Consider the following 11,691-nt stretch of genomic DNA (forward strand, 5'->3'; position numbering starts at 1 on the left):
CTTTCTTCATCTCTCTGACTATCCCACTTCTTCTTTGCCAACCTCTTCCTCAGTATTCTTTGCTGTACTTCCTCATTCCACCACCAAGTCTCCTTGTCTTCCTTCCTCTGTACTGATGACACACCAAGTACCTTCCTAGCTGTCTCCCTCACTATTTCGGCAGTGCTTGCCCAGCCATCCGGCAACTCTTCACTACCGCCCAGTGCCTGTCTTATCTCCTGCCTGAACTCCACACAACAGTCTTCCTTCTTCAACTTCCATCATTTGATCTTCGGCTCTGCCTTTACTCACTTCCTCTTCTTGGTCTCCAAAGTCGTCCTACAGACCACCATCCGATGCTGCCTAGCTATGTTCACCCCTGTCACCACCTTGCAGTCTCCAATCCATTTTAGCTCACGCCTTCTACATAAGATATAGTCCACCTGTGTGCACTTTCCTCAACTCTTGTACATCACCCTGTGTTCCTCCCGCTTCTTGAAATATGTATTCACCACAGCCATTTCCATCTTTTCACAAAACGCACCACCATCTGTCATTCCACATTTCTCTCCTTGACACCATACCTACCCATCAGCTCCTCATCACCTCTGTTCCCTTAATCAACATGCCCATTGAAGTCTGCTCCAATCACCACTCTCTCCTCCTTGGGTATCCTCTCCACCATGTCAACCAACTCACTCCAGAATTCTTCTTTCTCTTCCATCTCACACCCAACTTGTGGGGCATATGCGCTGATAACATTCAGCAATACACCTTCGATTTCAGCTTCATACTCATCACTCTGTCAGACACTCTCTTCACCTCCAGCACACTCTTGACATACTCTTCTTTCAGAATTACCCCTATCCCATTTCTCCTCCCATTCACACCATGGTAGAAGAGTTTGAACCCACCTCCAATGCTCCTTGCCTTACTCCCCTTCCACCTGGTCTCTTGCACACACAGTATGCCTACCTTTCTTCTTTCCATCATACCAGCCAGTTCTCTCCCTTTACCAGTCATAGTGCCAACATTCAAAGTTCGGACTTTCACCTCCACACTCCTACCTTTCCTCCTCTCTAGCTGCCTCTGGACATGCCTTCCCCCTCTCCTTCTCCTTCGCCCAACAGTAGCATAGTTTCCACCGGCACCCTGCTGTTTAACAGTACTGGTGGTGGTCGTTGGAACCCGGGCCTCGACTGATCTGGTATGGGAATCTTATTTATGATCCGCATATTTGATTTGGCAAAGATTTTACGCCGGATGCCCTCCCTGACGCAACCCTCCCCATTTGTCCGGGCTTGGGACCGGCACTAAGAATGCACTGGCTTGTGCATCCTCAGTGGCTGGGCTAATGCAAATAGCACTGCAGTGCAAAAACTGGGTAGCTGTGTTTGAGGCTGCCAGTTTAACACTATTGTGATTCTGTGTGAGGCACAGTAAGGCAGAGTCACCGTTAATGCTGCAGATGGAAACCAATCTTTATCTCAAATATTGTGCAATATTCTCTCACCTAATGTTTGCTGGCTGCATATTTTGCAGGGAAATCTGCACTTTAGCAGATTTTATCAAAACTAAAATGCAACAATTCAGGGGTGTAATTTCATAGATGGAGCCTTTTACTGATCCATTAAATGCCACAAAATTCAATAAAAAACAACAACATATAACAACCCATTTAACTGAACAATATGGAGGTAAGATCATCGTGTATTAACAGTAAACAACATTATGACATTATTTTATCTTCATCACAGTACTGTGGGCTAGTTATGGCTTCACTGTGTTCTTACCTATGTCCTCTGTACTCCAAAAATATCACGTACATGCAGGAACGTCAATACTTTCAGCTCAGTACAAGTTATGAGTTGAGTGTACATGTAGACATGTGAAAATACTAAGATAAGACAATACTATTTGATTAACTTTGATGACATAGAAGGGTCAAAATCCATAAAACTCAGCATGTTCAGCATTTCATTGGATGTTGACACAAATGGAAATGACATGCATAAATGACGTGTCATTTATACAAGTGTAGCCGGGTGGGGATTGATTTCTAAAGTAAGAAACCACCAGAGGGCGCTGTGCCCTGTGGAGTCCCCCCCCCCCAGCGCGAGCTAGAACAGCGGAGATTAAACCGGAAGTTCCGGTTTTTTTTCGTTCCCTTCCTCAAGTACGCTGGAGTGATCGGCTGTGTTTCTAAGAGCTTGTAAAAGAGGTAACGTTCTATGTTAAAATGGTATCTAATGCAGAACATATCGAAAGATTCATGTTAATAATGCTGTGTTAGATGTAATATGTGAGATCTGTTGCCGATTGTAATGTTATACTGTGTGATGTTCGCAGATTTATTGTTACAGCGTTTCCATGTGTAACGGATAGCCAAGCAGAGTTAGGCATCCATCACACCATGTGGGGGAGAACCATGTAAAATGCTGTACTTGTGAGTGTTAGCTAGGCTAATCACATTTATTAGCTACAGATGTTGTGTTTGCTGGCAACTAACTTTGTGCTTTTCATTTGTTTCATTTATTTTCATGTAACAGGGAGGACCCTGCAGTTGTTTACTGTGCAGTTATTTTATTTGATTATTTTCTTTCATTTGATTAGGCACTTGTATGCTAGGTAGTTTCCACCAGCTAGCTGCACAAGAGATTGGGCATTTTATAGGCTAAGACCCTGAGATATATGTTGAGCAGTATCATTTTTGAAACTCTAAATGTATTAATGTCATTTTTCTAAATCATAAAATTGATTGGAATAAAGAACCCTGTTTTTTTATGTTGTCTTGGGATATTTAATTTTACCAGGCTGCATATTTTGGTACCAGGAGTGGGGTTTCATTTTTTGGAGTTTCCTGGTAGTTTGAGAATTAGTTAGATAGGCTAGGTTTTTTTTTTTAGCACATAAACAACTGCAGTGGTCATGTGTTGGTGAGGATCCCAGATCGTGAGACCTTCCTGGAGTGGCGGTGGAGAACCAGTGACCAGATTTCGGGGATCCAGGCAGCACGTGGAGGAAGAAGACCCATCACCTCTACTCAAGTCTACAGACTGTCAAGGGACTGAGTTGAGCTACGAGACGTTTCACCATGTCAGAGGGAGGTAACGACGGCTGGGCGGAAGAGGAGGAGGTAGAAGAGACTGATACTATTGAACAATTGCAGGCCAAGCTCTCTGATCTGAGTAAACAATATGATAAGGTTATGGAAGCGATCGCCGCTTTAGGTCCGGCCTCAAGTAGGTCATATGTGTATGTGCCTGGAGCGCGCCAGATCCAGCCTTTTAGTGGGGATCCAGGCAAAGATGGCCGCTCAGTTGATGAGTTCATTGAAGAGGTAGAACGTGTAGTCAGGGCCAGAGGTCAGAGTCCTCGGCACCAGGTTGATTTCATTCTATTTCTCCTAAGAGGGTCTGCGTTAGAGGAGATCAGACTATGCACAGACGAGGAGCCTAAAGACCCTAATGAATTGTTTACTTTGCTCCGGGAGGCTTACGCAGAGAAGCGCAGCCCAGCTGTTACAAGCTTTTTATGGTCGCCGACAAAGGGAGGATGAGACGTTTCAGGAGTACTCACATGCACTCTCCCAGGTCCTACGGTTAGCCCTGAAGCAGAGAGCAGATGCAGTGTCAAATGCTAAGATAGCAGTCAGAGACCAATTCATTGAGGGTGTGCAAGATTCCTCTCTTAGAAGGGAGCTACGCAGAAGGATTAGGGAGAAGCCCCAGTCCACTCTGTTAGACGTACGTGAGGAGGCCATTGCTTGGGCTCTTGAAGAGAAACCTAGTGATGCTAAGGTTGCTAAGAGCAGGCAGGTAATGTGTGACAGTACGGGGAGAGCGGGTCAGTGCTCTGGTAACTCACAAGAAAAGCAAGCTGCTACTCTGGAGGACATTGTTAAGGTGGTTTCAGAGCAGAGCTATAGGGGAGCTAACTATCGCACTGAAAGAGGGCCTCGCCCTCAAGGAGAGACAACCCAGAGACAAGGGTGGGAAGCCTAGACTAAAGCCCCAGTTTACAGAAAATGGGAAGCCCATTTGCTTCAGATGTAAAGGGGTGGGACATATTGCAAGGGAGTGTACACAGCACAAACCAGAAAGCCAGCATATTACTACAAGCGCATCCACACAGGGAAACTAGCGACCTCAGAGGCCAAGAGCCGGGCCGTCCGAGGTGAGACTGAAGGCTCTAAAACTCTTGATTGTGAAAAGTTTCTTGAGCGGGCAGTAGGTGAGTGTCGGGAGGTTGTAGTCCAGATTGGTGGAGTGCCAGTTAAGTTCCTGTTAGATACAGGGAGCCAGGTTAGCACCATTTCTGAGTCCTTTTTCAGACAGCATCTACTAGGGAAGGAGGAGGATGTCATTCCCACAGCCAAGTGGCTCAAGTTGACTGCAGCAAACTCATTACCGATCCTCTACATAGGTTATGTGTAGGGCCCTACCAAATTCACGGCCGTGAAAATCGCGTCACGGACCGTGAAATCAGCCTCTTCCCGTGTAATTGACCATTTGCCGTGAAATGCAGTGAAATGCAGAATTTAAGTGCGCAACCAGTTTGAGAAAATACTGTGCTGACATGATTGACATTTTGGATGCGCGAATAAAAGCATTCACGTGTCTAAGACATTGATTGGTTAAATGAGCATCCGGGGTGGTCGCAATGATCATTGTTGTTACTAGCATAGTTTGAGTTAGCTGTCGCCAGCATGTTAGTTTAGGCCCTAACGTACTGAAGATGTCGAAATCTAAAGCCTCAAAAAACACGACTGCAGACGACAGAGTAATTGAGTTTGGAAAACATATTTTACACGCTGATGGCGGGAAATTATTTTGTACGAGTTGTAATATCTCGTTAGATCACAGTCGACGAGCAACGATTCAGCGTCACTTGGAAAGTGAAACAAAAAGAGGGCTGCCGAAAAAGAACCACAAGGTCGTTCGGAGACGAGTCAAACGAGAACATTACGCAAAGTAGATTTAAACAACCAGCGGCCGAATTCCTGAAAGCAGTGCGCATTTTTGACCCTGCACAAATACTTATTTTGACGGTGGATTTAAACTCACTCAGCACGGACATTCCTGGATTTGACAAAAACTGTAGGCTGGAATTGCCGAACTACAAACACATCGCACAAGAGGTGGACACAACTTTACTAGCGCTAGCTTTTTGGAAATCCTCCGAATCTAGGCTACCACATCTTGCTAAAGTAGCGTGGCGCTGTCTGTCAATCCCGACGAACTCTTTGGACGCGGAGAGGGCCGTGTCAAAACACGGACAAGTATTTTCATCGCAGAGACAGAGCATGAAGCCAAGCACCATCGCAGGATGCTCAGTGCTTACATTAAACCACCAGTACGGTTATGCTGTGTACAGTAGGCTGGGCTATTCAGGCCCTGTGTGAATAAAAAGTGTAATTTAATAATTGCCGTGAAATGTCGCATTTTTCTTATAGATTCCGTGAAATCTGTGATTTTCGAGAAACTAGGTCCGTGAAATTGAGCGAAATGTACCGTGAATTTGGTAGGGCCCTAGTTATGTGGAACCGAATATGGAGGCTATGGGGTTAACCATACCCAAGTGTGGCTTCTTAGTTGTTAAAGACCCAGAGAAGTCAGCGACGGGGGAAAAAGAGTCAAAATCATCACGAGAAAAGAGTTTTCAAGAACAGGTGCCAGGTCTTATTGGTATGAATGTAATAAAGAGATGCAAGCAGTTGGTTACGGCAGAGTTTGGCACAACCCTTGGAGGGGAATTAGATCTAGGCTGGAGAGAAATATGCCAGAGAGTACAGACATGTGAGGTAGTAGAAAAGACGTCTGCAGTCAGGATAAGAGGCAGAGATGCAGTACACATACCAGCTTGGTCGGTTGCTACAGTTTATGCAAAAGGCAGCAAACTAGCATCTGATGGTAGCACTTACGTGTTGGAGCCGACAAAGACACCCTTGCCGGGTGATCTTCTTGTAGTGTCCACCTTAGTAGAGGCCACTGCAGTGTTCCCAGTGCAGGTGGTGAATTTTTCCCAGGTGGATGTATGGTTGCATCCCCGGACCAGGCTAGACATATTGTCTCCTGTGGAGTGTTTTGACAATCACCAGACAGAAGTGCGCTTTCAGCGTATCTCTGCTGATCAGGAAGAAGTGAAGGTCGATCAGCAAGAGGGACATACAGACAATTACATTCAATCTATACTGGACCTGCTACACATGGGTGGTACAGAGGAAGAGCAGGCCAAGTTAGCTGTACTACTTTCTCAGTATGCAGAGGTGTTTGCCTTTCAGGATGAAGATCTAGGTTACACCGACCAAGTCAAACACGAGATCTATCTGGTGGATGATGTCCCTGTAGCGAAGCCCTACCGCCGTATACCCCCCACACAGTATAATGAGGTTAGGGAGCACATAACCAAACTTCTGAAGAAGGGTGTCATCCAGGAAAGCACTAGTGCTTATGCCTCTCCAGTGGTTCTGGTTAGAAAGGCTGATGGTAGCCTACGGCTATGTGTAGATTATAGGAAACTAAACTCCAAAACCCGACGTGATGCGTTCCCATTGCCCCGCATCGATGAGTGTTTCGATGCCCTACAGGGTGCCAAGTTCTTTTCCACTATAGATCTTGCTAGCAGGTATCACCAGGTAGCGGTGCAAGAAGATGATAGGCCTAAGACAGCATTTACAACCCCCTTTGGGCTGTACGAGTACTCTCGTCTGCCTTTTGGAGTTTGCAACGGGCCAGCCACGTTCCAACGGCTTATGCAGGTGACGACGAGTGACTTGGTGTTGCAAACTATGTTTGTGTATTTAGACGACATCTTGGTGTACTCTGAGACTTTTGATGAGCATCTAGGGAGACTGGAGAAAGTCCTGCAGAGATTGAGGGAGACTGTACTCAAGGTCAAGGTACAGAAATGTCACTTTCTGCAGTCAGAAGTTCGGTTCCTTGGTCACCAGATATCAGCTGAGGGGATAGGGACCGACCCTGATAAGATAGCTGTGGTGAAACAGTGGGAAGTCCCCAGTACCGTAAAGGACTTGAGGTCCTTCCTAGGCTTCTGTAGTTATTATCGGAAGTTCATAGAGGGGTTTTCTCAGCTGGCAGGGCCCCTACATGATGTGGTCAATTCGTGTCTCAGGAGCACCAGTCCATCCCAGTCTAAACAGCTGTTTGGAAGTTTATGGACCACAGAGTGCCAGGAAATTTTTTGAATTACTGAAAGAGAAGCTCACCTGTGCTCTGCTGTTAGGTTATGCTGATTTATCTCTTCCTTTCACTGTTGAGACAGATGCCAGTAGTTTAGGATTAGGCGCAGTCCTATATCAGCAGCAGGGTGAGAAGAAAAGAGTGATAGCTTATGCCAGTAGGAGACTGCGTAATGCTGAGAAAAATGACAGAAACTACAGCAGTATGAAATTGGAACTGCTTGCCCTTAAGTGGGCCGTTTCCGAGAAGTTCAGGGGTTACCTGTTAGGTTCTAAGTTCACAGTCATAACGGACAACAACCCCTTATGCCACCTGAATACTGCGAGGTTAGGAGCCATTGAACAACGCTGGGTGGCTCAGTTAGCGATTTTTGACTTTGAGGTCAAATACGGCTCAGGTCGCTGTAACACCGCTGCTGATGCCCTGTCTAGGCAGCCGTTAGCAGGGGAGCCCCAGCCAGACGTAGACGACCTAGAGTATGATGATTGCATAGCTATTTGCAATTTTAGGAAGGGAACAGCTCTATGCCCAGAGTTAGGGACTGCAGGGGCCAAGTGTTGTTCAAGCCTCAGAGGCCGAACAGGGTACTGACGGGAGGGATGAACAGGGTAATACTCCTACCTTGCCCGGGTACTCCAAGGAAGAGCTACAGCAGTTCCAGAGCACAGATCCCACACTCAGTACATTTAGACACTTCTGGGACAGGAAAGAAAAGCCCACCTATAGGGAGAGAACCAGGTTAGCCAAGCCTTTGGTGTCCTTACTTAGACAGTGGTGCCGGATCAAGGAGATGGCTTACTCTATCGTGTGGTGGATGATGCTCCTGTGGGCGAATGTTGTCAACTACTGTTACCTACCTGTTTGAAAGAACCAGTCCTGGAGAGCGTGCATGATCGCATGGGGCATCAGGGAATAGAAAAAACACAGAACCTTCTGAAATAGAGATGCTTCTGGGTGGGGATGTATGATGACGTAGAACAGTGGGTTGAGAACTGTCAGAGATGTGTCCTCACTAAGATGCCACAGCCCAAGATACACGCCCCTAGAAAGTCATTTATAGCCACGCGACCCCTGGAGGTAGTTGCTGTAGACTTCACCATTTTAGAGCCTGCCTCAGATGGTCGAGAGAATGTTTTAGTGGTGACAGATGTTTTCACGAAGTTCACTCAAGCGTACCCCACTCATGATCAGAGAGCAGACACCACAGCCAAGATTCTCCTCAGAGAGTGGTTCATGAGGTACGGTGTGCCTGAGAGACTGCATTCAGATCAGGGGTGAAATTTTAAGAGTGAAGTAATTGCAGAGTTGTGCAAATTGTACGGTGTAAAGAAAACCCGCACAACACCTCATCACCCCCAAGGGAATGCGCAATGTGAGAGATACAACAGAACTCTGCATGATTTATTGCGTACTCTAAAAATCGCCGTTGACCTGAGCACTTAGCAGAGGTAGTCCATGCCTACAATGTGACACCTCATTCGACTACTGGCTATATGCCATACTATCCACTTTTTGGGGTACATCCGCACCTCCCAGTAGATGCTCTGTTAGGGCAGGAGCAAGTGCATGATCAGAAACATGATTGGTTAGTGGTGCATCGAGAGCGGTTGAATGAAGCACATGCTAGAGCAAAGGAGTACGCTGAACAGAAGGCAGCAGAAAGGCTTGAGCTAGACAAACACAAGGTGTACTGTCCCCCAATTGAGGTCGGTCATTTGGTGTATCTTCGTCACAGATCACAGGGCAGGAATAAAATACAAGATGCATGGAGTCCTACTGTTCATAGAGTGGTGGAGATCCAAGGTACTACGCATGCTGTGGAGCCTATGGAGGGTGGTCCGGTTAAGAGGGTCAATAGAGCGGATCTTAGACCATGTGTAGGTCCTGTGCCTGCCTCCAGAGCCCTCGTGCCCCTGCCGTGACACCTGTTCAGGCTCTTTCTGAGGCTGTCCCGGTCTACACAGACCCTGAGTATGTAGTTCTGGAGGAAGTCTGTTGTCCAAGCTTGGGTCAGGGGGTAAGTAGAGAGAGAGATGAGATTACTGAGATTACTGATGAGCCGGACAGAGGGGACACAGCGTCTAGATATGGTCCTGAGCCGGTGGAGGTAGAACCTTCCGGTAGGGAACCAGAGTTAGAGACACGTGTTTCTATGACTGATGTACGGGCACCTGTTACTGAACCACGTAGAACTCTTAAGAGCAAATGCAGGGGTACATTCAAACCCTCACCATGTCCCTAGGTCAACATGTAATTCTATTTCACTCAGTCCTGATGTGCTGTCCCAGTTGCTAACGAGTATGGGTGCTGTATTCTTCAGGGAAGCAGTGAAGGAAGTGAAAGCTACAAGTCACCGAGAACGTTGACTTTTTAGCAGGGGAGTATGTAGCCGGGTGGGGATTGATTTCTAAAGTAAAAAACCACCAGAGGGTGCTGTGCCTTGTGGAGCCCCCCCCCCCCCCAGCGCGAGCTAGAACAGCAGAGATTAAATCGGAAGTTCCGGTTTTTTTTCCGTTCCCTTCCTCAAGTACGCTGGAGTGATCGGTTGTGTTTCTAAGAGCTTGTAAAAGAGGTAACGTTCTATGTTAAAATAGTATCTAACGCAGAACATATCGAAAGATTCATGTTAATAATGCTGTGTTAGATGTAATATGTGAGATCTGTTGCCGATTGTAATGTTATACTGTGTGATGTTCGCAGATTTATTGTTACAGCGTTTCCATGTGTAATGGATAGCCAAGCAGAGTTAGGCATCCATCACACCATGTGGGGGAGGACCATGTAAAATGCTGTACTTGTGAGTGTTAGCTAGGCTAATCACATTTATTAGCTACAGATGTTGTGTTTGGTGGCAACTAACTTTGTGCTTTTCATTTGTTTCATTTATTTTCATGTAACAGGGAGGACCCTGCAGTTGTTTATTGTGCAGTTATTTTATTTGGTTATTTTCTTTCATTTGATTAGGCACTTGTATGCTAGGTAGTTTCCACCGGCTAGCTGCACAAGAGATTGGGCATTTTATAGGCTAAGACCCTGAGATATATGTTGAGCAGTATCATTTTTGAAACTCTAAATGTATTAATGTCATTTTTCTAAATCATAAAATTGATTGGAATAAAGAACCCTGTTTTTTTTATGTTGTCTTAGGATATTTAATTTTACCAGGCTGCACAAGAAAAAACAAACTGTGGCTGGAGCTTTATGTGTGGGGAACAATACACCTCAGTGTATACTCGGTGTACTCGTGGTGTTTTGCAGTGTTAGAAGTTCACCGCTAAATGGGAACAGCGGTTTGTTTGGTTTGTTGATGTGCCATCTGTCACCGATCCATCCAGAATGAATATAAAGTCAGCCGTGACTCAAAGGATCAAACTATATGCTAGTGTAAAGCTGAAGCCAGCTGTAATGCAATGATCATTTACAGCAGGTAATTGCACATTATCATTAAAGAGCCAATACAATATTTGCCTTAAATCCTCTAGTAAGGCTCATTGCTTTTGTGTTGTGCCTTTTTCTTTTACTACTCAAACAGGTGTCATAGTGAAAGATAACTTTGTCAAAATTCAAAGACCTACAATCATAAAATGCAATAAGTGCAACATATCAAAATGAATCTCTTGATCCCTTGTACAATTATCATCTCAAATGAGTCATTCCTGAACAAATATCATTGCCCTTTAACTTCCTGCGGGGGTTGCACCAACTCAGCTCTTGTGCTTACATAAATAGAAAAAAAAAAGAATGTTTTGGATTTAATCGGCAAAACTTATAACAAAAAACACCCAAAACATCTATGATGCATATCTAAGACTTGGCAAAACTCAAAAAACCATTAAATTCACATCAAAGAAGGTTGACTCAGTTCATCTGGATACAACTTTTATCTGTCAATAAACGTTGTATCCAGATGAACTGATTCAACTTTCTTTGATTTTTATGAGGGGCCGTACAAGCCATAATGTATTCTGGCCATATTTAAATATGAGAATGAAAATATATCTATGTGAAAGGAGAATGTATGTATATGAGAGGGCAAGAATATATTATAGCTTATATGGCCCCTCATAGATTTTCTTTCCTGGATTATTGAGCATGCGTCAAGACATTAACTTCAGAAAACTGACAGGGATGATTATTGACAATAGTAACACTGTTAGTAACACAATAACCCATTAGTAGCTCCCAGTCTGAACGTGGACCTTCACTGGACATCTACATGAGACAGTATTATAAGACTATCCCTAGGCTGTCTGTGAGGGTCAAACACTGGAATTTGCCTGTGAATTAATTAGAAGGCTGGACATTAGATTAAGCGATCATTATAAATTCAAAAGAAATTTCTCATGGTCATCATTCTCAGATGAAGAATAGACTAGATCTGTCTATGCAAAGGGTTTGGGTTTACAATTTCTTCTTTGGAGAGGGAAATTTAACAAGATTTTGGGTAGTAGAAAAGTTTGCATTTCAATCATCAGACAGTCATCACTAACCAGCCATCCCTCTTCCTCTT

This window comes from Lampris incognitus, chromosome 11, assembly GCF_029633865.1.
Source record: "Lampris incognitus isolate fLamInc1 chromosome 11, fLamInc1.hap2, whole genome shotgun sequence".
Classification (NCBI taxonomy): Eukaryota; Metazoa; Chordata; class Actinopteri; order Lampriformes; family Lampridae; genus Lampris; species Lampris incognitus.